The following is a 22278-nucleotide window of genomic DNA, read 5'->3' as shown; positions in this document are numbered from 1 at the left end:
ATGTGGAGGCAGCGGGAGCCGGAAGGAATGTGGCAGGCGCAGAAGTCAGCCTCCCCCTGCTCAGAAAACTCCACAGTCAGCGCCTCTTGCTCTGTCCCTGGAGACAGCTTGTCTCTGCTATAGGCTTCCTCCTGATAAGGCCGCAGTAAACTGCCTGTGTGTGTGTGTGTGTGTGAGAGAGAGAGAGAGAGAGTGAGAGAGAGAGGAGGGGAAGCTGGAGAGGGAAGGGAGAGGGAGAGAAGAGAGAAGGGGAGGAGGGCTAGGGGAGAGGGATTGCAGAGGCAGGGAGGGAGAGGACGGCTATATGAGGCTGAAAACACCTCTGGCCCCCAGGTCCCTTGTTTCTGGACCGACCCAAGATAGCTCTGAGACCTAAGGACCTCTGGCAGCAGAATCTGGGATCCTTTGCCCCCTCCTCTTAGTGACCTCAGGGCGATGACTCAGCCACTACCCAGGCTGAAAGGGGTGAGAAGGAGGAAGGGGAAAGGGAAGGTACCAGTCTGTCCTTCGCTGTCCCTGTCCCCTCCCAGGCAGTCCAGCAGCAAGTCTTGCCCGCAGTGCCCCCAAATGCATCAGGACCTAACTGTTCCTGCCCACCTGGCTCAGCCACCATGTCTTTGTTTCTGGAGCCTTGGAGTTGCTTCTCTCTGGTCTCCCTGATTCCACATTTCCTCTTCCTACCACGTACTCTCCACAAAGCAGATGGAATGGCACAAGGAAAAGGCAAATTGGATCGTGCCACCCCATGCCACAGCCCTGCGATGGCTCCCTCACCCCTCGGAATCACAGCCAACCCCCAGCCTCAGCCTTCCAGCGCTTATGGTCCCCCAGGCCCTCCCTCTTCAGCACCACCAGGCTCCAGCCACACCATCCTTCCCTCACCTCCTTCAACACGCTAAGCTTCTGTAGAAGCTGAACCTTTGTTTGAAGTTCCTCGCCCGCTATTCTCAGCCCTGCGTCCTCAGCATTAGGGCATCTATGCGAATATTCCTTTACCAGACAGGCCTTCCCCCGATGTGAACTTGACCCCCTCAGATGCTCACACACAACCCTGTTGTCTGTTCTTCCCAGCACTCCCTTACCTTCCCTGTGTACCGTGCACCTTCCAGGCCTGGAATCTGAGTCCCCAGGGGGCAGGGCCCTCGCCAGTCTTTTTTGTGTCCCCAGGGCCCATGTGTTTGGCAGGTACTGAGTAGACAATGGGTGAGTGGTTAGGGGGTCTCCAGAGCCCCTGTCAGAGCCTTGCTCTCCATCCTACTGCAGACTTTGTCACCTCTGGCTCAGTGGTGCCCACGGGCAGGAGCTGGCCTAGCCCAGAGGCCAGGACGACTGTGATAATGACGGTGGTGGAGCAGCAGGTGCTGACCGGGCACCCGTGAAGCTGGAAAGAGGACATTTGAGGCAAATGAAAGGGTGTCCCGGGTCACAGTGGGGAGGACACCGGGCAGGCATGTCCACCTTTCCCTGATAACAGACTTGTTATGGCTTCAAGCGCCCTTCTCCTCCTTTCAACTGGCTCTTTGTGAGAGTCTCATCTTTACTTTACTGAACTGGCTTCCCTTAGAGGAGGGACACTCTCGGGGTGATGGCAGGTCCACGCTCCTCTAGAGATGACAGCGGTAGGGAGCGGGCAGCACCCTGTCCCTTGGCCCAGCCCCTCCCAAGCTTCCCAGGCCGGGCCGGGCCGAGTGGCCACCAGAGGGCGCTGCAGGTCGCGGCGTCCCGGCTCCGCGGCGGCCGGAGGCGGCTGGGCGGGGCTCGGCTGTCTTCCCCACTGAGGCCTCCCAGCTGCTCCTCTCCTGCCTTCCCCCAGCCCCTCGCCTTCATCCACGGGAGCAAGCCCGCGTGGGCTTGTCCTGTGATCAGCCCCAGTGTCAGGCACAGGCAGGGACACAGACGCGTCCCAGGGGGGTCTCTGCCCGCCAGGCAGCTCACCGCCTTGCCCCACACCAGCCTGGGAGCGATCAAGCCTCCTGGGAGGACTGCTGAGGAGGGACAGGCCTTCCTGCGGGACGTGGAGCAAGACACGGTCTCCCTCAGTCTTCCCCGCGCAGGGGGCTCCACGTCCTCCACCCGCCCCCGGCCAGTTGCTCTCTGGGATGCTACTCACTGGGCTGTCCCAGCACACGTGTCTTCCTAAGACTGAAAAGGCTTAGGCAGATCTGGCTGCCTCCTCTCACTGAGGGGTAAACTGAGGCTCCAGCTTAAAGGCAGTAAAACATAATGTTAAGCCTGGGTTCAAATCCTGACACTGCTGCGTAATAGCTAGACGACCTTGGACAGGTTCCTTAACCTCTCTGAGCCCCGGCTGCACAGGTACCAGCCCCTTAGGGTTATGGGAGATCACACATGCAACGTGCTTAGCCCTGTGCCTGGAGTCAGCCGTTCCCTTATGAAAGTGGCCTGCCCAGGGCCACCTGTTGAGCAGAGGTGGCAGATCTAGGCCCCCCATCTCTGAACTCTGAGGCCCCAGCTCTTCCTGCTATGGTGAGTAGAGGCTGCAGGCACAGCAGAGTTTGCTACCTCTCTGTGTCACCAGCTGATATCAAAGGACTGTCCCCAGCTGCCCCATCTGTTTTCCTGCCATAGGCTTCTCTCGGGATGGCTCCACCCTTCCTCCTGGCCTGGCCACACCTGATCTCCCTACAAACCCAGGAGTGGGGTGGTGGGGGAGGGGTCTTCAGACCTTGCTGGGGGAGCAGGAACTAGCAGCACCCCCATGGAGGAAGCTCTGCCAGTGTCTAGCAATGCTCCGACCCAGCTGTTCTACTTAAATCAGGGGATTTAACCCTACAGATAGAATCTTACAGATGTAAAATAAAATAATGTACAACATTTTCCACTACAGCTTTGTTTATGATAACAAAAGATTGAAAATAACCTAAACATTCCTTCAGTAGGTGACTGGTTAAATACGTTATAGCATAGTCATAGAATGAAATACTAGGCAGTTGCAGAAAAGGATTAGGATCTCTTTAGTACCCTCGTGAAACATTCTCCAAGCTATATTAAATTGAAAAATCAAAGTGTGATAAGGGGGGAAATATATATGCACATATATAAACTACACATATTTGCGTGCATATGCATCATATATCTCCGAAGGATGCATAAGAAACTGGTAGTTTTGTTTCCTGGTGGCGGCGGGGGGGGGGGGGGGCGGGGGGGGGAGGAAATCAGGGGATGGGGGTGGAGATGGGGGTAGCAGATTTTTTTCTGTATCCACTTTTGTTACTCTTTTTTTTTTTTTTTTTTTTTTGAGATGGGTTCTGGCTCAGGCATCAGGGCTAGAGTGTCGTGGCATCAGCTTAGCTCACAGCAACCTCAAACTCCTGGGCTCAAGCGATCCTCCTGCCTCAGCCTCCCAAGTAGCTGGGACTACAGGCATGCGCCACCATGCCCAGCTAATTTTTTCTATATATATTTTTAGTTGTCCATATAATTTCTTTCTAAGTAGAGATGGGGTCTCGCTCTTGCTCAGGCTGGTCTCGAACTCCTGACCTTGAGCGATCCTTCCCCCTCGGCCTCCCAGAGTGCTAGGATTACAGGCAGGAGCCACCTCGTCCAGCCATACTCACACTCCTTAACGCACACACTCAGATGCACCCACACCCAGGGCCCATCTGACTTTGCACCTAGGCCTTTATCTTCCATCCAAAGGTTATCTCGTGCTAAACTCCCAAATTAAATTGATAAGATGTTTTGGGAGGTAAAGTAGCAATAGGCAAATTTCCTTTCTGGCTTGTGTGTTAGCTTATTTGGGTTTTATTTTCTAAACTACCATTCTTTTCAATCTTTTTATAACAAAGAGGAGTTACCAAGGATATTCTTGCAAATTGGTTTTTATTTATTATTTGACAATGTAAATTCATTTTTCGGAAATGTCATGTTTCTAAGTTTAATAAAAAGCTATTTCCAAAATAGTACATATATGGTATGATTCTGTTTTGGATAAAATGTTTGCATGTGTATTTATATGTGCATATAATAAGATCTGGAAGGAGATACACACCAACTGTTAAACAATAGTTATATATGAGTGACGAGATTGCAGATCATTTTTATCTTCTTTAGTCTTTTCTGCATTTTTCTGAATTTTAGGCAAAAAGCATGTGTTACCTTTATTATCAGGAGAAAATGATTTCAAATTTTAAAAAAAGTTTAATCTACATTGCTATGGTTTGGATGTTTGTCCCCTGTGAAACCCATGTTGGAACTTAATCTCCGGCCAGACATGGTGGCCCACGCCTGTAATCCTAGCACTCTGGGAGACAGAGGCAAGAGGATCACTTGAGGTCAGGAGTTCGAGACCAGCCTGAGCAAGAGCAAGACCCCGTCTCTACTTAAAATAGAAAAAATTAGCTGGGCGTGGTGGTGCATGCCTGTAGTCTCAGCTACTCAGGAGGCTGAGGCAGGAGGATCACTTGAACCCAGGAGTGTGAGTTTGCTGTGAGCTAGGCTGATGCCATGGGTGACAAAGCTAGACTCTCTCTGTCTCAGAAAAAAAGAAGAAGAAGAAACTTAATCCCCAATGTAACAGTATTAAGAGGCAGTGATAGGGTCACGATGGCTCTCCCCTCATGAATGGATTAATCCACTCCTGGATTAATGGATTAATGGGTTATCACAGGAGTGGGTTAGTTGTCTTGAGAATGGGTCTATTATAAAAGCCAGTTTGGGTTCTCAGTGTGCTCTCCTCGCCATGTGATGCCCTGGACCACTACTTCTGCAGAGAGTGCCCACCAGCAGAAAGGCCCTCACCAGATATGAACTCTAGACCTTGGACTTCCCAGCCTCCAGAACTATAAGAAATAATTTTTTTCTTGATAAATTATCCAGTTCTCAAGTACTCAGTTATAGCAACAGAAAATGAACTAAGATACACATTTTAACCACAAGTAAAAAACAGGTCGTAAGAAAATTTCAGAAAGAAGTGGGAAAAGAAAGCATAAAATCAACCTGTGCACGATAGGATCTTCTGGGTATCTTCAGGACACCTGACCTGACCTAACCGAGGGAGCCCTGCAGCACCATCTTCTGAACCAAGGCAAGTCAGACAGGTAATGAGGATCACAGAAAGGGCTCCGACCTCAAGAACGTGTGATCTAGGTGGAAGGATGAGTCACACAGGCATGGAAATCATAGCGGGCAATAAATGAGAGGTGAGCTGGAAAGAGAATTCAGCTGGGTGCCAGGAGATATGGGTTCTGATGGCAGTTCTGGCACCCAGTGACCTTGGGAACCCAGTGGTTTTGCCTCTGTGAACCTCAATCTCCTTATCTGTTAAAGGGGTTTAATGACAATAGTTGGGATGTCATGATGATCAGATGAGATAGCCTATCTCTGACAGCTTTGTGAACTGTGAGGTGGGGAATAGGTCACCTTTCTACGTGGAACAGCACCCCAAACGTGAAAATTTATACCCAAGCAGCAGGCAGATGGGGTAGACCATTTGGGGACCGGGCCACCTTTGAATGGCCCTTAAAAATCCCAGCACACAGAGGCAGCCTCCACAGCTCTGGCATTACAGAATATGAAGTCAGGGAGGGCATCCCTGCCTCAGCTTGAAGACCGTGCACCCCAAGGAGAAAACACAGCAACAGCCACATCTTGGCCTTCTCCGAATGGCCAGTCCTTTTCATAATTTAACTGCTTGCTCCACATAATTACTTTTCTGTTGCTTATGAGCTTAGAGCAATAGTAGTTCCCAATAACTAGAGACTTAATAAGGCTAAATTGCAATGAGTGTCCTGCAGAATTACACACCGCATTAACACCAAATGAGTTCATTAGAAATTCATTAGGAATGATTCCTGTGGCTGCCACAGGAATTAATCACGGTTAGCCAGCGGCAGGAGATGGGGCGGTGAATAATTTCATGGGGAACTGGAAGACCTCTTGGCATCTGACTTTGGCCTGAAGCAATATTTTTCAAGGGTCCTGGGCGGCCTTGGAGGTGAGGTTACTTGGATGTTGTTGAACCTGTCTCCCACTGTTCCTCCTCCTCCTTCTTGGCTATGGCCCCAATTGGGATTAGACCTGTAGACGGGGTGAGCAATAGTTGTCAGTCCTGGGGAGCTGAGAATCACAGTGGGCACTTATGCTCCTGCCTGTCCAGCATCCATTTCCCCTTCTTCTGTCAGAGGACTTCTGTGTTCTTTGAAGAGCTACCCTTGGAAGACCCTGCTGCATGCGGGTCTTCATGGGACTGTCAATCAAGATCCTCCACTCACCTCACCCACTTGCAGGAATGGATACATGTCCCTAGCTAAGCCAAGTGGACTTTCCTTCCTGGTATATTTTTAGTTGCTGATAATTATGAAGTATTTGCTAGGTGCCAGCCGCTCTCTAAGGGCCTTTCTGTATTGAGTTTCCAACCCTCCCATTACCCTAGGAGCTGGGTTTAATTGTTAGCTCCATTTTGCCAACAAGGACACACAAGCACAGAGGGTTAGTGACCTGTCCAAGTAACTGACCAAGTTGGGACTTTGAGTCTTGGGTGCTGTGGTATAAGGACAAAGGATTGTTGAAGGTGATTGACCAGAGGGCAGTGCCCCAGGGAGTCTGTCTCTTCCTTCTTGCTCCCTGGCGCCATGTGCTATCTGGTGGTTCAACTCTTCCATCCTTTCTATGAGCTACCCATTACTCTTCCAAGAAATTTCTTTTTTGGTTTGTCACCAAGAGTCAGTGTCTGTTCCATCTGTAAAAGCCCTGGCTGATGCTTGAGGCAACCAACACCTGTAAAGCCCCAGGTATAGGCCCTGCCCTGGGTCAGCTGCTGTACAGTTCACACAGAAGCATACGGTGGACTTCCTTGCAAGTGCCTTGCAAGTGCCTACTTCTCAGGTGGAAAAACAATGTTAATGATTTCATCTTCCATCCTCCTATGCAGGTTCTGAGTGAAAGAAAGACAGAGCAGGATGGAGTAGGTTGGGAGGAAGAAAGGCTTCATGGAGGGCACATGAGCTGGGTAGGATCTCTGGGGAGCAGTCACTGTTGTGGACACTTTTTGGGCATCTACTAAGCCCACAGTCCCTTCTTCAAGACTGTCCACCCAAAGCAGTTGGCCTTCATGGCCGAGGTGGTCTCTCATGACCCTCTCGGTTTGATGGAGCATCTGCACCCTTTTCTTTGTTTAGAGAACTCCCCACTACATGGGTCCTGGTGGAAGGTGGGTCCACCTCCCAGTGCAAAGCTGAAAAGGCCAGATACTCATGTCCCCTCACCCTGTGGCAATGAGGCTGCCCACTCATGAGGTGGGCTCAGCCTCTGCAGCTTGTGATGACAGTATGTGGGGACAGGATAATCCGTTCTGCCCCTGGTGGTGGCCGTATCCCACGCGCAGGGGAGTGGCGCTGCAGTGCCAGCAGTGCTACCGTGGATACGGGAGCAAACTGCCCAGGCCAGCTGGCAACAGTACTGGCAGCAGGATCCTCCCAAAACCATTTTTGTGACGAGACTGGGGCTGTGGTTCTAGCTGTTTGTTCTCTCCTGTCCCTGCGTGTTTTCCAAGCCTGGAAATTCTGTGATCTAGTGGATATCCTTTCCATAAACTTCTTTTCTGCTCAAATCAGTTTCCATTGCTTGCAATTAGAAGCCTGGCAATGAAGAGCTCCGCCTGCCTGCCCACGGCCGACAGGACCAGAGGAAAACACTTGACTCAGGATAGACCAGTCAGGTGATTTCTCTCCTGACTTAGCTTCCGGAAGCTGTGCTGTCTATGTGCACGCGAGTCAGCAGGGACGGCAGGTCTGCAGAGAATGACGTAGGAACAGAGAGGAGAGGGGCGGGGGACGGGGAAGGAGGGAATGTTTCTTGAGGTGTTCCAGTTCCTGGTTCTAGTTCCTCATGAACCCAGACTTTGTTTCCTACTCCTGCGTTCCCTGAATGTCCCTGCATCCTTAGAATATTGGCTTGAACCATAAGAAATTGTTGTTTTTATAGGTTTTGGGGCCTAAGCTAGCCTAAGTGGGTTTCTTTACTTATAGCCCAAAGGACTTTGTCTACAACAGTCAGAAATTCCATCAGCTCAAAAGCGGGAGTGGAACAGGCGGAGACCCAGAAGGGAAGCAGAAGATAAAGATTTTCCTGTCTGGCAACGACTGTTCCCAGTGAGGAGCTGCCCTGCATACCAAGGGATGCAGGACTTCCCACGTTGTCTCCAGTCACCATCCCAGAGGTCACTGTACTCCGCTAGTTTATGACCCATGAACTTCAGCCCCACCCTACTTCCCTCAAGTAATGCTGTTCATGTTCTTACATGGTTTTGAATAATGCTTTTGGTTTTGTTTTCTGCATGTTGTGGTGTTTCTTATTTATGTATGCTTTTCTCTTCCTAACCTAACTGTCCAACAAGAGGGGAATGGTTACGTTGTGATCTGTCTGTACAGTAGATTACAATATGGCCGTGACAAGTGATGGATTGAGGAACTAGAACAAGCAACTGGGGTGGTGGGAGCGATGCAGGAGACTTGGTAAGAAGGTGAAGGTTATTTCAGACCAGCTGCTGCGGGGAATGGGGTGGAATCCATCCAATGATGAGAGGAAGGACCTCTGAGCCATTCCAAAGCCCTGCTAGGGGAGGACCATGGACTTGTGGTATCACATCCCCATTGTGCCATCTCTTCTGGCTGAGGTTAGCAGTTCTGGAGATAAGACGTAGAAAGACAAATGCTTTTTTTGGTCTAAGGATGGAGCCTGGGAAGCTAATGTGGCCAAAGGACATTGAGGGTCCTAGCAGAGGAGAAATGCATCTTGGGCTGGATAGGAAAGGAAGTGGGGCTAAGGGCAGAACTGGGGAAAAGTTCCGAGCTGCAAAGTTGGAAGCTCCATTCAATGGGGCGGGATGATTTTCCTTTATGCTGTGTATTTCTGTTCTCTGACGCATATTCTGGTGCTCAGTAAATGTATCCTGAATGAATGAGTCAATGAATACGTGACTTACGGTTCTCACTGTAAATTAACAGGCTGGCATTTGCTTTTCATCAGAGAGCCAGCAGGATCCATGGTGGTAGCAAGTACCACTTCAGATCAGAGAAAACTGAATCCACAGCCAAACTTCATCAATGACTGCTTGTCTAACCTTAGATAAGTTGCTTAACCTTGCTGAGCCTAGACTTTCTTTTCTGTAAATAGGGATTATGACAGCTTTCTCAGAAGCTTGTTGCATAGATTAAACAAGATGCCATATGTCGATTGCTTAGCACAGTATTTGGTGCTTTGGGGTCATTTGCTAAGTACCAAAGGAGCAATCACCCTCTCCAAGAGCCTGATTTGGAGGCTGCATCCAAATCAAAATCAAATTGTTGTGTTCAGTTAGAGGACATGATTGTGGGACCTAGAGCCAGACTGCCTCTTCCACTTACTACCTGGGTATGGTATTTCTTTTTTGTTTTTGAGACAGGATCTCACTCTGTTGCCTGGGCTACAGTGCAGTGGTGTCATCACAGCTCTCTGCAGCCTCAACCTCCTGGGCTCAAGCAATCCTCCCACCTCAGCCTCCCAAGTAGCTGGGACTGCAGGCATGTGGTACCACGCCCAGAGGATTTTTTTCCCAATTTTCTTAGAGACTGTGTCTCGCTCTTGCTCAGGCTGGTCTCAAACTCTTGGCCTCAAGCAATCCTCCTCTCTTGGCCTCCCACAGTGCTAGGATTACAGGTGTGCATACTTGGTTATGGTATTTCTGAGACTTTTATTTCCTCATCTACGTGGTGGGGATAATATCAAGATTGAGTTAAAAGACTGGTTGAGAGGATAGGATGATAATTCATAGAAAGCATTTGGCACCCGGCTTGGCATGTTGCCAGTTCACAATTGACCCTGGCTCCAAGTATTTCCCATCAACCAAGAGGGAGAAGTCTGCGGGAGGAGCAAGCTTCATTGAGGGTAGAAAAATAGGACTTTTGGACGTGTTAAGTTCAAGATGGCAAAAGCATAGAGTGGAGCTGTTAGGTAGGCAGTTGAATATATTAAGTCCAGAGAAGAGGTCTGAGATGGAAGGAAAAAATCAGAGCTGTCAGCATGAGATGATCTTTAGAGGTATGGGCTGGATGAGGTCCCCAAGGGAATGAGTGCTCAGAGAGAAGACAGGAAGGGGAACTGAAAGCTGGGGCATCTGATGCTGGGAGAGGAGAGGGTGATTGTCACTGCAAAACTAGGATGGGACACAGTGGCATGGAAGCTGCACAGCCAACCTGTCCCTACAACCTTCACTTTACACACTCGTCTATAATCAGTGCCAGGCCCTGTAAAAGTGCTTTACAAAAATTAACTCATGTGATACTAGTAATATTCCTTTCAGGTAGGCACTATTATTATCCTCCTTTTGTAGAAGAGAAAACTGAGACATAGAAAGATAAATTACTTGCCCGAGGCCACACAGCCAGTGAGTGGCAGGGCTGGGATTCACACCCAGGTAACCTGGCCCCAGAGTCTCTATCTCTTCCGTTTCTCACTGTGGGTAAACACAGTGCCAACTGGACTTTCCAAGGAATGCTGAAGTTCTTAGCCTTCGACTCTTGAGAGTAGAGCTAGAAGAATCATCATGGAATAAATCGACTCCCATGTAGTCCTGACATTCTAGGATCAGTGGCAATTAGCATTTCAGATTCTTGGTTGAGGAAAGAGGAAGGGGGGATTAATCAAGGAATTGGCAGCTCTGATAGTTCGCTTAGTCCATGCAAGGTCTTCAAGGTCCTGGGGGTGGGGAGGGCGGGAGGAGGGCAGGGCTCCTCCTCCAACCGTGGGCTCAAGCACCTGCATCCCCACCCCCTTCTCTAGGCATCACTCTCAGGATGGTGCTGCCCGTCGGAGGCAGGAGCCAGAGTCCAGATGGGAAGTTGGGGTGGCCCAGGGAGATTAGCCTTGGGCTCTTTTTATCTCCATGGGGTAGAGTTATTCTATTAGTTCAATTGCCCCATAAAACCTCCCTGTGATATGGAGGCAGTCTGAGTTCATTTACCCCTTCTGGGAGGTTCTCAATGAGGGTCTGAACAAATAGGTGAACTGCAGGAGAAGAGGGGAACAGGCAGGTGTGAATGGATGGAGACTGCAGGGTCAGGTGCACACCTAAAGCCAGCGGAAGGGTAGGAGCACAGCTGAGTCAGGAGGCCCGGTGCCAAAGTCGCCCTTTCCCACACCCACCACTCCCATCCTGCCGTTGACGCTGACCTTGGATGAGTAGCAACTAAGGAAGAAACAGTTCTGACTGTGTAGCAGGAAGTCAATGAGAACGAGAATTAAGTGGGGGTCTGGAGAAGCCACCTGGTCCATCCTGCCAGCTTCTTGCCCACGTGCCCTGGCTGGTCTGGGGCTTTTCAAGGTCACTGAGCACCACAATTCCAGAGCCCCACTCCAGACCTACCAAATCAGAACTTCTTGGGATCAGGACCCGGGGATTTCCATTTTTCACAAGCCCTCCCATCCTTCACCCCCCGCAGTGTATGATGAAGACCACACTTGAAAGAACACAGCCTCACAGCCTATTCCAGACTGATCTGAACAAATATTATAGGATCAATAGCACCTCCATGCCCACTAGGACACATACATAAGGAGGATGAAATGCAGCCTCTATCCTGGAAGGAATTACAATCTAGTTGAGAGATAAAAGACACACTTTGTGAACAGTTAAATTAATGCTACAATATGTAAACAGTAATTCAAAACAATAAGCATATAGGCTGGACAAATTGCCAATGAATGAAAATAGCAGATGTCCTTCAGTGATCACGTATGAAATGCTAGATCCTGTACTAAGCACTTTGTAATATACTTTCATTTAATCTCATTAAAAACTCTGGAAGATAGTTGTTTGTATCCCCATATGACAATGAGTGAGTTAAGGCTTCAGCTTATTTGTCAGTTCCTCTCAGATCAGCCTTCCCTGACCCTTAAGAGGTGGTCAGAATAATGTCTCTGTGTTCCCCAAATATCCTTATGTTACAGCCTTTGTCTCATTCATCACACCATGTTGTAATTGCTTATTCACCAGCCTGGTCTCCCACAAGACTGGAGGACAGATGCTTGATGTTTCCAGAACCCAGTGAACTGTAGGTGCTTAGCTAATGTTTGTTTCATGAATGCAGGTTGTGTGTCTGAAGTCTCAGAGCTCACAGATGAAGGGGTTGAGTGACTCTAATGTCCAGGTACCTCCTGCCCTCTGATAGCCATTACAAAGAGATGGTATAGGCCACTCGTATTCCTATAAGGGACGGTTTCTATAGGTTGGAGTAATCAGAGAAGCCTCTCTGGAGGTGGTGGAGGTGGAAGGACAATTAGAGTTCACGACAGATGAGAGGTGAGCAGTCATTCCAGGCAAGCCAAGGCATGAAGGAGGGGTTCCACCAGGTGCATACTTCTTCCAAGACTAGAGACCCCTGGGGACTCCAGGAGACTGTGCCCCATGCCCTGAACCTTTCTAGCTCACCCACTGGCTGTCGAGTTATGTCTGACTTACATCTCCATTACTGCTACAAAATTATTTTCCCCCAAGGTTTTCAGGGAGATGGCAAAAGCTCCATTGTTTTCCCATGCCTGGAGCAGGGCGACATAACGTGTTCTATTAGTGGATTTGTCCATTTGGAAAGTCCTTTTTAACGATGAATGGGGTATTTTTCAGTTTCCATGATGAAATAAGACTCATTTGTATTCATGATATATTGCTAAGCAAAATAAAAAAAAAGCAAAACAAAACAGATTTCTGGATTTCCTTTTCATTAAAAAGAACAGGGGAGAAAGAGAATAAGTACAAACACATTTGTGGGCATGTGGGAAACATCTAGAAAGTCATATACTGAATTTAACAGCAGCAGGCTCTGGAAAGTGAGATGTCATGGGATGTGGGATTTTCACCTTTTACATAGTCTTATGCTTTTGTCTTTTTAAACATCAATTGTCTTTTAAAGTTGAAAAATAATTTTGTTTGGTAGGATAATGGGTAGCTTTTAATTCATTTGTGCTTTGTTCTTCCCAAATTTCCTAATATGAAGACTTACTACTTCCCAAATAGAAAACCCTTTCCACTATAAATATTGTTAAAGGAAAAGAAATAGATTCTCAAGATGGTGCAATTTGTGACGTCGAGGGGCAGGATGTCTGGGGAAAGTACCAGAGATAGTCTAAGCCTTGAGTCCCAAGAGATTAAGAACCCAGGCAAGCTGGGTGTAAACCAGTTCGGTCCCAACTTGGCAAAACATCGTAAGAGCTTTAAAAATGCTCTAGATCTCTTAACTTTGTAATCCCACCCTGGGGCTTTAGCTGAAGGAAATACAGATATACCTCATTTTATTGCACTTTGGCTGACTGTGCTTCACTTTAGTGCACTTTGCAGAAATCGCACTTTTTACAAATTGAAGGTTTGTGGCAAACCTGCATCAAGCAAGTTTATTGGTGCCATTTTCCCAAGGGAAGGTGATCATTTCACGTCTCTGTCACAAATTGATAATTCTCCCAATATTTCTAAGTTTTTCATTGTTATTATACCTATTATGGTGATCTGTGATCGGTGATCCTCCGTGTTACTAATGCAATTGTTTTGGGGTACTACAAACTGCACCCATAGAGGACGCTGAACTTGGTCAATAAATGTGTGTGTTGTGAGTGCTCCGCCATTCCTCCGTCCCTCTCCCTCCCTCAGGCCTCCCTGTTCCTTGAGCCACAACAATATTGAAATTAGGCCAGTTACTAACCTCACAATGGCCTTTCAGTGTTCAAGTGAAAGGGAAAATCACGTCTCTCACTTTAAATCAAAAGCTAGAAATGATTAAGCTTAGGGAGGAAGGCATGTGGAAAGGTGAGACAGGCCCAAAGCTAGGGCTCTTTTGCCAAACAATTTGCAAAGTTGTGAATGCAAAGGAAAGGTTCTTTTTTTTTTTTTTTTTTTTTTGAGACAGAGTCTCACTCTGTTGCCCGGGCTAGAGTGTCGTGGCGTCAGCCTAGCTCACAGCAACCTCCAACTCCTGGGCTCAAGCGATCCTCCTGCCTCAGCCTCCCGAGTAGCTGGGACTACAGGCATGCACCACCATGCCCAGCTAATTTTATCTATATGTTTTTAGTTGTCCAGCTAATTTCTTTCTATTTTTTTTTTTAGTAGAGACAGGCTGCTCTAGAACTCCTGACCTCGAGCGATCCTCTCGCCTCGGCCTCCCAGAGTGCTAGGATTACAGGCGTGAGCCACCGCGCCCGGCCGAGTAAAACTATTTAAAAAGTCAAAGCTGGATGACATTGACTTTTAGCTAGATTCTGTTGCCTGTTCAAAGCCCTGAACCCAAGACCTCCCTTTGTGAAAAGGGCTAGAGAGGTAAAAGACAGAGTAGTATCAAATGAGAAGCTTCCTCCTTAACTAATCAAAATTGCTGAAAGACTACAGAAAAGAGACCATATCGTACGAATTGAATTATCTAAGGCAAGTAGTGCTTAGATTGTCTTCAAGGCACAAGTTTCACATATAGGGAAATAAAGTTATTAAGAAATAAAGTTTGCCCAGCACCTTGCACAGGGTCTGGCTCACAGCAGGTGCTTAATAAGTGCTGCTTGACTTGCGGTCCTACTAGCCCTGTGCGATCTGCAGCCTTTCATTTTGGAGGACCAGCCTCGACCTGGACAGATGTCACGGCCCAGCTCATTGGCAGCCTGTTCTCTGCCTCCTTTCACATTCTACTCCAGATCCTCGTTCATCTTTCCAAGAACAGTACACAGCCTCTCCCCACTCACCAGCCCAGCCGGCACCCCATGAATTCCATCGTTTTGCCAAGACTTATTGCTAATTAAGTGAACTAGGTAAGCATTAAATTAAACTAGCAGTGTTGCTGTTTCTTCTCCAGATTGAATAATTACTCATAATGAGCTTGGATGATAAGTCTCTAAATAACAGAGTTAACCATAATTAGGCTGAAAATTGAGAGAGAGAGGGAGATAGGAAGAGAGGAGAAGGAAGGGGAGAGCGAGAGAGAGAGGGAGAGAGGGAGGGAAGAGATGGAGGGAGAGAGAGAAAAAGAGTTTCACTCATGTGATTGATTCAAGGACAAATTCAAAGTGCTGGCAGGGGAGAAATTCTTAAGCCTGTGTTGTTATAGGCTCACAGACTCATGGAATATGGAATGGCAGGACCTCAGATCTCAACTAGCTTAAACTCCGTATTTCACAGATATGGAAACTGTGGCTCAGAGAGGAGAAGAACTTTGTCCAAGGTCACACAGCAGAGAGTGAGTCTCTGAGAGCAGCGTGGGGTTGGGCTTCACTCACTGGTGGAGGCTGCAGTTTCTGAGTCCAGTTTCTGAGGCAAATGGAGGAAGGTGAGCTGGAGTAAAGCATCCACCTAGTTGGCACCTGGGCAGGGAGGCTCATCAGCCAGAAGAGAAAGAGACAGTGGTTGAGAGTCACATTGCTAGGGTCTGAATCCCTCTTCTTTCACTCAGTAGCTGTGTCACCTTAGGGGAAGTTCATCCATTTCTCTGATCCCAGTCTCCTCACCTGTAAATGGGGATAGCAGCTGTACCTACCATATGGAGTTGCTACCAACTCACCCGGTACTAGCTGCTACCACCACCACCATTACTTCTATTATCACCACTGTCATTCTCGAGTTGGCGTGATTAAAGGGCTAGGAGTGCCTCTGCCACCAACTTGTGAGTCACGTGGGCAAGCGACCGGACCTCTCTGAGCCTCCTCTTGCCCTTGTGTAAAATGAGTTAAGAAGACCTCCCTTACTTGGTCACAGGGGAGTTGCAAGGATAAAGGGTAAAAGCCACACTAATGGCTTCCAAAAAGTTAGATTGACTTCATTATTTTGCTGTTCAAGATGCTGCAGTGACTCCCCACTCCACAGTCCTCAGTTCAGGTGTCCTTTGCAACTCTGGCTCTTCATGACCTTCACCTGGACCCTTGGTTGTCATCTCTCCAACTCTGCCGGGATAACTGCATCCCTCTTGCCAAGCTCAATCCGGTGAAACATGCAGCCGCCCAAAATATCTTTAAAGGTCTCCACCAGGTGGCGCTCCACCACCTGCCTGCTGTCCCATGGACACCAGGTGTGGGTACTGTATGTGGGTGGGTGGGGGGAGCAGCGATATCCTGAATGACTGGGCCTTGGTTTGGCTGTGTGTCACCTCAGGTGACATGGCTTGGGAGTCCACATGGTTCCTCAGTCAGACATATCTAAATGTGAAACCCAGTCCCGCTACTCACCCGTGGTTAGACCCTGAGCCTCCCTGAATTTCAGTATCCTCGTCTGGACAATGGCAGCAATACGACTAGCTCATGGTGGCATTGTGAGGACAAAAGAGGAGTCGGGGAAACGAGAGAGCATGAGGAAAGTGCCAAAGACAGGGCCTGGACATAGCAAGCATTCACAAGAGAGCTATCAAGGGCTCTGCTCGGCAGTTCTGGTAAGAACGGGCACATGCAGAGTCAGGCTTTCAGGGCAGGCAAAAGTGTCCAAGTCTAGGGCTGTACATGAGCCTCTCCTGGGGGATCTCCCATCCCAGACCTTCCAAACCCATCTCTTAGGTACAAAGACCAGGGACTGCCACTGGACATGCTCGCCAGCAAGGCATGAACTTGGAGACCAGTCCAGTCCCAACCCTCCCATTCTACAGATGAAAAAACTGAGATCTAGAAAGGGGGAATGACCTGCCCAAGTGAGTCCACACAGCTAAGGAGCAGCAGAAGGCCTGACTTCCTGTGTGTCCTGCCTGTTCTGTGTCCAGGAAGTACAGGGGCCTCCAAACAGCTGAGTGGCCCAGCAGAGGCCTGACCTTTTGAGTTCTTCCTTTAAAGCTAGAGCTGGGTCAGAGGAAGGTGAAGCTCAGAGGCTCACCTGAGCCCCCAAAGAAGGAAGGGGCCCACTTATTGACAATATTCCTTGTGGAACTCACTGCTGAATAATGACACCATATATTCTATGCTTCCTTACTACACACCTGAAGTGTAGACCAGACTGATAGCCTACTCGCCTTACAAAAGAGGGGACAGGTTCAGAGTGGAGAGAGGGCTATTCTCAAGGTCACTCAGGTAAGAGCAGATGAGCTCAGACCCTCCACCCCTCAGGCTCAGTGTTCTTGTACACAGTAGAGTTGCGAACCTACGTTTTATTGGCTCTCTATTGTGTTAAAATGTTTTCAATTTAATTTAGAAAATCCCTAAAATTAGATTTCACAGAAAGTGCAGATTTGCAGTTTCTCTGGAAACCTAAACATTTGCCAACACGAACCTTACATCCCTGAAAGGTAAGAATGAGCTGGAGCTAAGTAGACACTGTATCCTCTAGGGGGACACTGGCTTTACAACTCAACACAGTCTCCACCACCTCACGCTGTCACCGTCACCCAGCTAGATTCACGTGCTAATGCCACCTGCCTAGTCCTGGCAGGCATTTGGACTTGAGACACCTGCCAAATGCTGTGCTGCTTTTCTGCTGAAATTTAATTCACAGGAGTCTTCTCTGAGAAGCAGGCCCTGGCTAATGAGGGCTGGTAAGATTCTTTCTCAGGCGCTTGGTGCCAGGGATTGGCCCAGAAGCACAAGGATGCTGGTTCCTGGGAAGGAGGAGGGCAGCTCTCCAGGCTGCTGGACCAGCTGGAAGGTGTCTAGAGCTGGCCTGAGCCTCCCAGGGGATGATCTGGGGAGGCCCCAACCCCCATCCCAGGTCTTCACCTTCACAGATGGGGTCGGGGGAGCCCCTTCCAGATCAGAGGCTGTGGGGGGCGGACAGATGGAGCTGCAAATCACAGCTGGCAGATGTGCAGGGAGCGATGTTTCTGCGTCCACTGGTCAGCATGCTCTGAGAGAAGCCGCGTCGCCCTGCCAATCAGGGTGGGAACGCCAGGCAGCTCCTTTCTTTCGTGAACCTATGTCATCATTCTGTCCTGGCGGGGTCTTCCTTACCTGGTGAGAGGGGATGGCTAAGCGGGAGCGGCCACGGAGCCTTTCACTCATTCATCCCAAAGCCCTGAGTCAGGCGGCACAGGACAGCGGCAGAGGCAGACTGCTTGGCTTTGAACCGTGGCTCCTTCCTTAGGCAAATAACCTCTCCATGCCCTTGTTTTCCATTCTGTAAAATACACCTAATGATAGCTCCTACTCTGCAGCGTTACTAGGACGGTTATAAGAAATCATATGAGCAAGTGCCTGATATGCAGTAAGCGCTGAATACATGCCGGCTGCTGTAACTATTGCCACTGGGCCCGGAGCTATATTCTATTGGTGGTTTAGGGCACAGCCGTAGAACCAAGTAAACAAATTAATAAGATCATTTCAGATGGTTTTAATACCATGAAGAAAATAAATGGGGGCTAATGAGGGTGACTAGGGCTATTATAGAGGCCTCTTCTGGAGGTGGCATGTGAGCTGAGACCCAAAGCAGGTTTCTCAACCTCAGCGTGACTGGCATCTGGGGTGGATAATTCTTTGTCATGCGTGGGGCGGGGGTGCTGTCCTGTGCAATGTAGGATGTTTAGCAGCACCTTGGTGCTGGTTATGACAACCAAGTATGTGTCCAGACATTGCCAAATGTCCCCTGAAGGGCAAAACTGACCCCAGTTGAGAATCCCTTACATATAGGGTGAGGAGACAGTCGTACAGGTTGAAGGGGGAGGAGCATTCCCAATGGGAGGACACAGCTTTGGAGAGACGGCCTTCAGACCCGGAGGACATGAGGAACTGACACTTCGCCCCTACCCCTAATCCAGGCCTTTGCAATGCTAGTCTGGAAAGCAGCAGGTTCTCCTTGGAAAGAGTCTGGGTGTCCTAACCCTTCCCACAGCTTGGTCAAAGAAATACTAAGTGTAGAACAAAGTTGAGGTTTAGAACTCAGATGGTTTAGAAATTCAGACAGGAAAGCTGTTTCTTTACTCTCTCCTTTGAGCTTGGGAACCAGATCCTGTACATTTAATTTTTTGTTGGATCTTCAAAGAAATTGTGCATCTGAATCACCAGGAAGCTGGCTAAAAACGTAGATTCTGGGGCCCCACCCTTCCTAGAGAAGGCGCCAGGTCTTTCTGCAGCTTGCTCAGGTTTGCAAACCTCTGGATTCAACCAGATGTCAGCCCTAGGAGGACTTTAAGGCCATCTCTGTGCTTTTTAAAACTTTCCTAGCCACCTCCCAGCACGGGAACTAACAAAACCTGACATGGAGAGCCATGGGTGGAAGAAACGTAAGTGGATACCTCTGGCTGAAGGCAGGAGGCCAGGGCCCGTGTGGCGTAGCCCTCTCCAAGGACTCAAAACCATCCATCAACTTGATTATCTCCATGGTAACGGATGGGGAAATTGAAGTCTAGAGGGGAGATTTTTTTTTTTTTTTTTAAAGACAGAGTCTCGCTCTGTCACCCCGGGTAGAGTGCAGTGGTGTCATCACAGCTCACTGCAGCCTCTACCTCCTGGGCTCAAGCCAACCTCCTGCCTCAGGCTCCTGAATGGCTGGGACTACAAGTGTGCGTCACAATGCCCAGCTAATTTTTCTATTTTTAGTAGAGATGGGATCTCTCTCTTGCTCAGGCTCGTCTCGAACTCCTGAGCTCAAACAATCCACCCACCTCGGCCTCCCAGAGTGTTAGGATTACAGGCGTGAGCCACCGCGCCCAGCCTAGAGGGGGGATTTGCCCAAAGGGAAGTGAGAGCTCTTGGTAAACCCAGGACTTGCATTGTCTCTGAGCCTCCAAAACCCAGGGCCTCCTGCCCCGCCTGGCCTTGCACAGGGCAGATGGCCAGTGCTGCCGCAGGCCCTGCCCGCTAACAGACATGCTTTCCAGACACCCTCCTGGTTCTGGGCTGCAGCCTCATGCCCGGAGCACATCCCCACATTCCTCCCCACCCTAACTGAAGGCACCTGTGTTTAGCAAATACCTCAGCCCCACACTGACGCCAGCGCTCTGGGGTGGTTCTCCTGCTGGAAACTGGGTGGGCAGAGGGCAGGACAGAGGTCCTGAGGGAGACCCCCTTCACAGAGTAGGAATCTGACATTTTTCATAATAGCTGGTGCTATATCCCATCAGTTCTACCATACTCTTCCACTATTTTTTTTTTTTTTTTGAGACAGAGTCTCACTCTGTCACCCCAGGTAGAATGCAGTGGTGTCATCATAGCTCACTGCAACCTCAAATTCCTGGACTCAAGTGAGCCTCCAGCCTGAGCCTCCTGAAGCTGGGACTACAGGTGCACACCACTGCACCGGGCTAGTTAAATAAAAATTTTTTTTCCAGAGATGGGGTCTCACTATGTTGCCCAGGCTTCTCTCAAACTCCTGGCCTCAAGCAATCCTCTTGCCTTGGTGTCCCAAAGTGCTGGGATTACAGGTGTGAGCCACTGTGCCCAGCCTACATGTATTTTTTAGATATGATTAACATTTACAATCAGGTGACTTTAAGAAAAGCAGATTACCCTCCATAATGTGAGTGGGCCCCATCCAATCAGTTAAAAGCCTTAATAGCAAAGATTGAGGTTTCCTGGAGAAAGAATTTTGTCTCAAGACTGTAACACAGAAATCATGCCTGAGCTCCCAGCCGGCTGGCCTGCCATGCAGATCTTGGACTCAACTGCAGCATCAACTCTTACCTGAATTTGCAGCCTGTTGGCCTGCCCTACCAATTTTGGACTTGCCAGGCCTCAACATCACATAAGCCAATTCCTTAAAATAAATCTGTCTCTATATACATCCTGTTGGTTTGTTTCTCTGGAGAATTGTGAGACAGTGGTGGAGCTGGGATGTCAAGCCATATACACCCCTCTGCCCAGCCTCTGTGTCCCCAGGGAGCCCCAGCTCCAAGGGAGCCAGTCTTGAGGCCGCCAACCCCCTGCACCCCACTGCCCCTGTCATCATGAGACACCCACCGGGGCTGATTTGGAAGAGGGAAGGAGGGGCTGGCCTGAGCAGGGAGGCCCAGGAAGACAGCAGGGAGACCAAGAGCAGGTGACATGTTTATTGCAGGATGCCTTCTTCTGGGGGCCATGCTGGCTGTGAGGCTCTACTGGGGGGCCCCTCACGACCCCCCAGCCCCAGAACAGACAGATACAATAACCTGGAATCCAAACTGGTTGCACATAAATAGGAGGAGGTTGGCAAAGGAAAAAGAAAAAACAAAAAAACGAATGAGCAGTTTCCTATGCTAATGTGACAGGGTGGCAACGCCTTATCCACGCCCAGTCTCTTCTCTCGTTCTGTTTCCACATCGACACTTTTCATCTGCTCTGAAAAAAGCTTTACCACCTTGGGATCCGACTCAGCAGCACGCTACTGCCTTCCCGGCAGTCCCCCGCCACAGTCTTCTAGACTGGCAAAAAATCCAAGAAAACCAAGATAGGTTCTTCTTTTAAAAAACAAATAAACATTGTTCCCGTGGTCCTTTGCACCTCCCGGTTCTGGTGGGTGAACGATGTGTCCCCTGACCCCAAACCAACCAAAAGAAAGAACATGCTGAGCACAAGCCATGAGTCAGAATAAAAACATATTGCACATGGTTACAAGAGTCTTCCTGAGATCCCTCTTGCTGCAGATCCCTAAATACTGTCTTTCGATCCAACCAATCGCTTGCCTATCAATGGCGGCGTCGTATATCCATGCACATCGCCACGTTCCAAATCCAGGTGGCATTAAGCAAATATTCCGCAACATTATCCTTCACTCTTAGCCACACTCAGAGCTGAGGCTGGGTGTAACCTCACGCACTGCACGCACACGGCGGAGGGAGGTGAGGATTGTTTCAAACCTTTGTCTTCTTTTCCACAAGCTTTTCCCCCTTGGGTAGTTCTCAAAGTTCTACCAGTGAATACAGCCTCCAAGATGTGGAATCTTCTGGAACCAAGAGCTGGGAAAGCGGTTCTCCCCAACCATATGCTTTTGAAAAGGGAATTCTGTAGTTACCCGCAGGTCCGTCACAAGCTGGGTTAAAACTTAACAGCCCTCACGTGGGACAGGCAGTCTTGCAATTACGTTTGTTTTTTTCTCTTAAGGAATTTTCAAGTATCACAAAAATCCCTGATACAGTATGTAAACAAGACGTCTTACGGAACAGAAAGCTAGATCACTTCGGGAAGCAGCAGCACGTGAAATATCTAAAAGGCCGAGAGAAGGTTTTAGGTTCGACAACAAAGGCAAGACAGCCGCCCCGCTGTGCCTCGCAAGGCCAAAGCTCAGGCATAAACACGCATGCTGGCCCCTCTGTAGGAGCCAGGGAAAGAAAAGCACCCCACACCCATCTTCCGGGGGTCCTGAGAACACATCGGCCTACCCCTCCTTCTTCAGTGGTGTAGCTGCCATTGGCAACGAGTAGAGAAGTTTCTGAT

The sequence above is a fragment of the Eulemur rufifrons genome, chromosome 10 (genome assembly GCF_041146395.1).
Source record: "Eulemur rufifrons isolate Redbay chromosome 10, OSU_ERuf_1, whole genome shotgun sequence".
NCBI lineage: Eukaryota > Metazoa > Chordata > Mammalia > Primates > Lemuridae > Eulemur > Eulemur rufifrons.
This window is presented reverse-complemented; position numbering follows the sequence as displayed.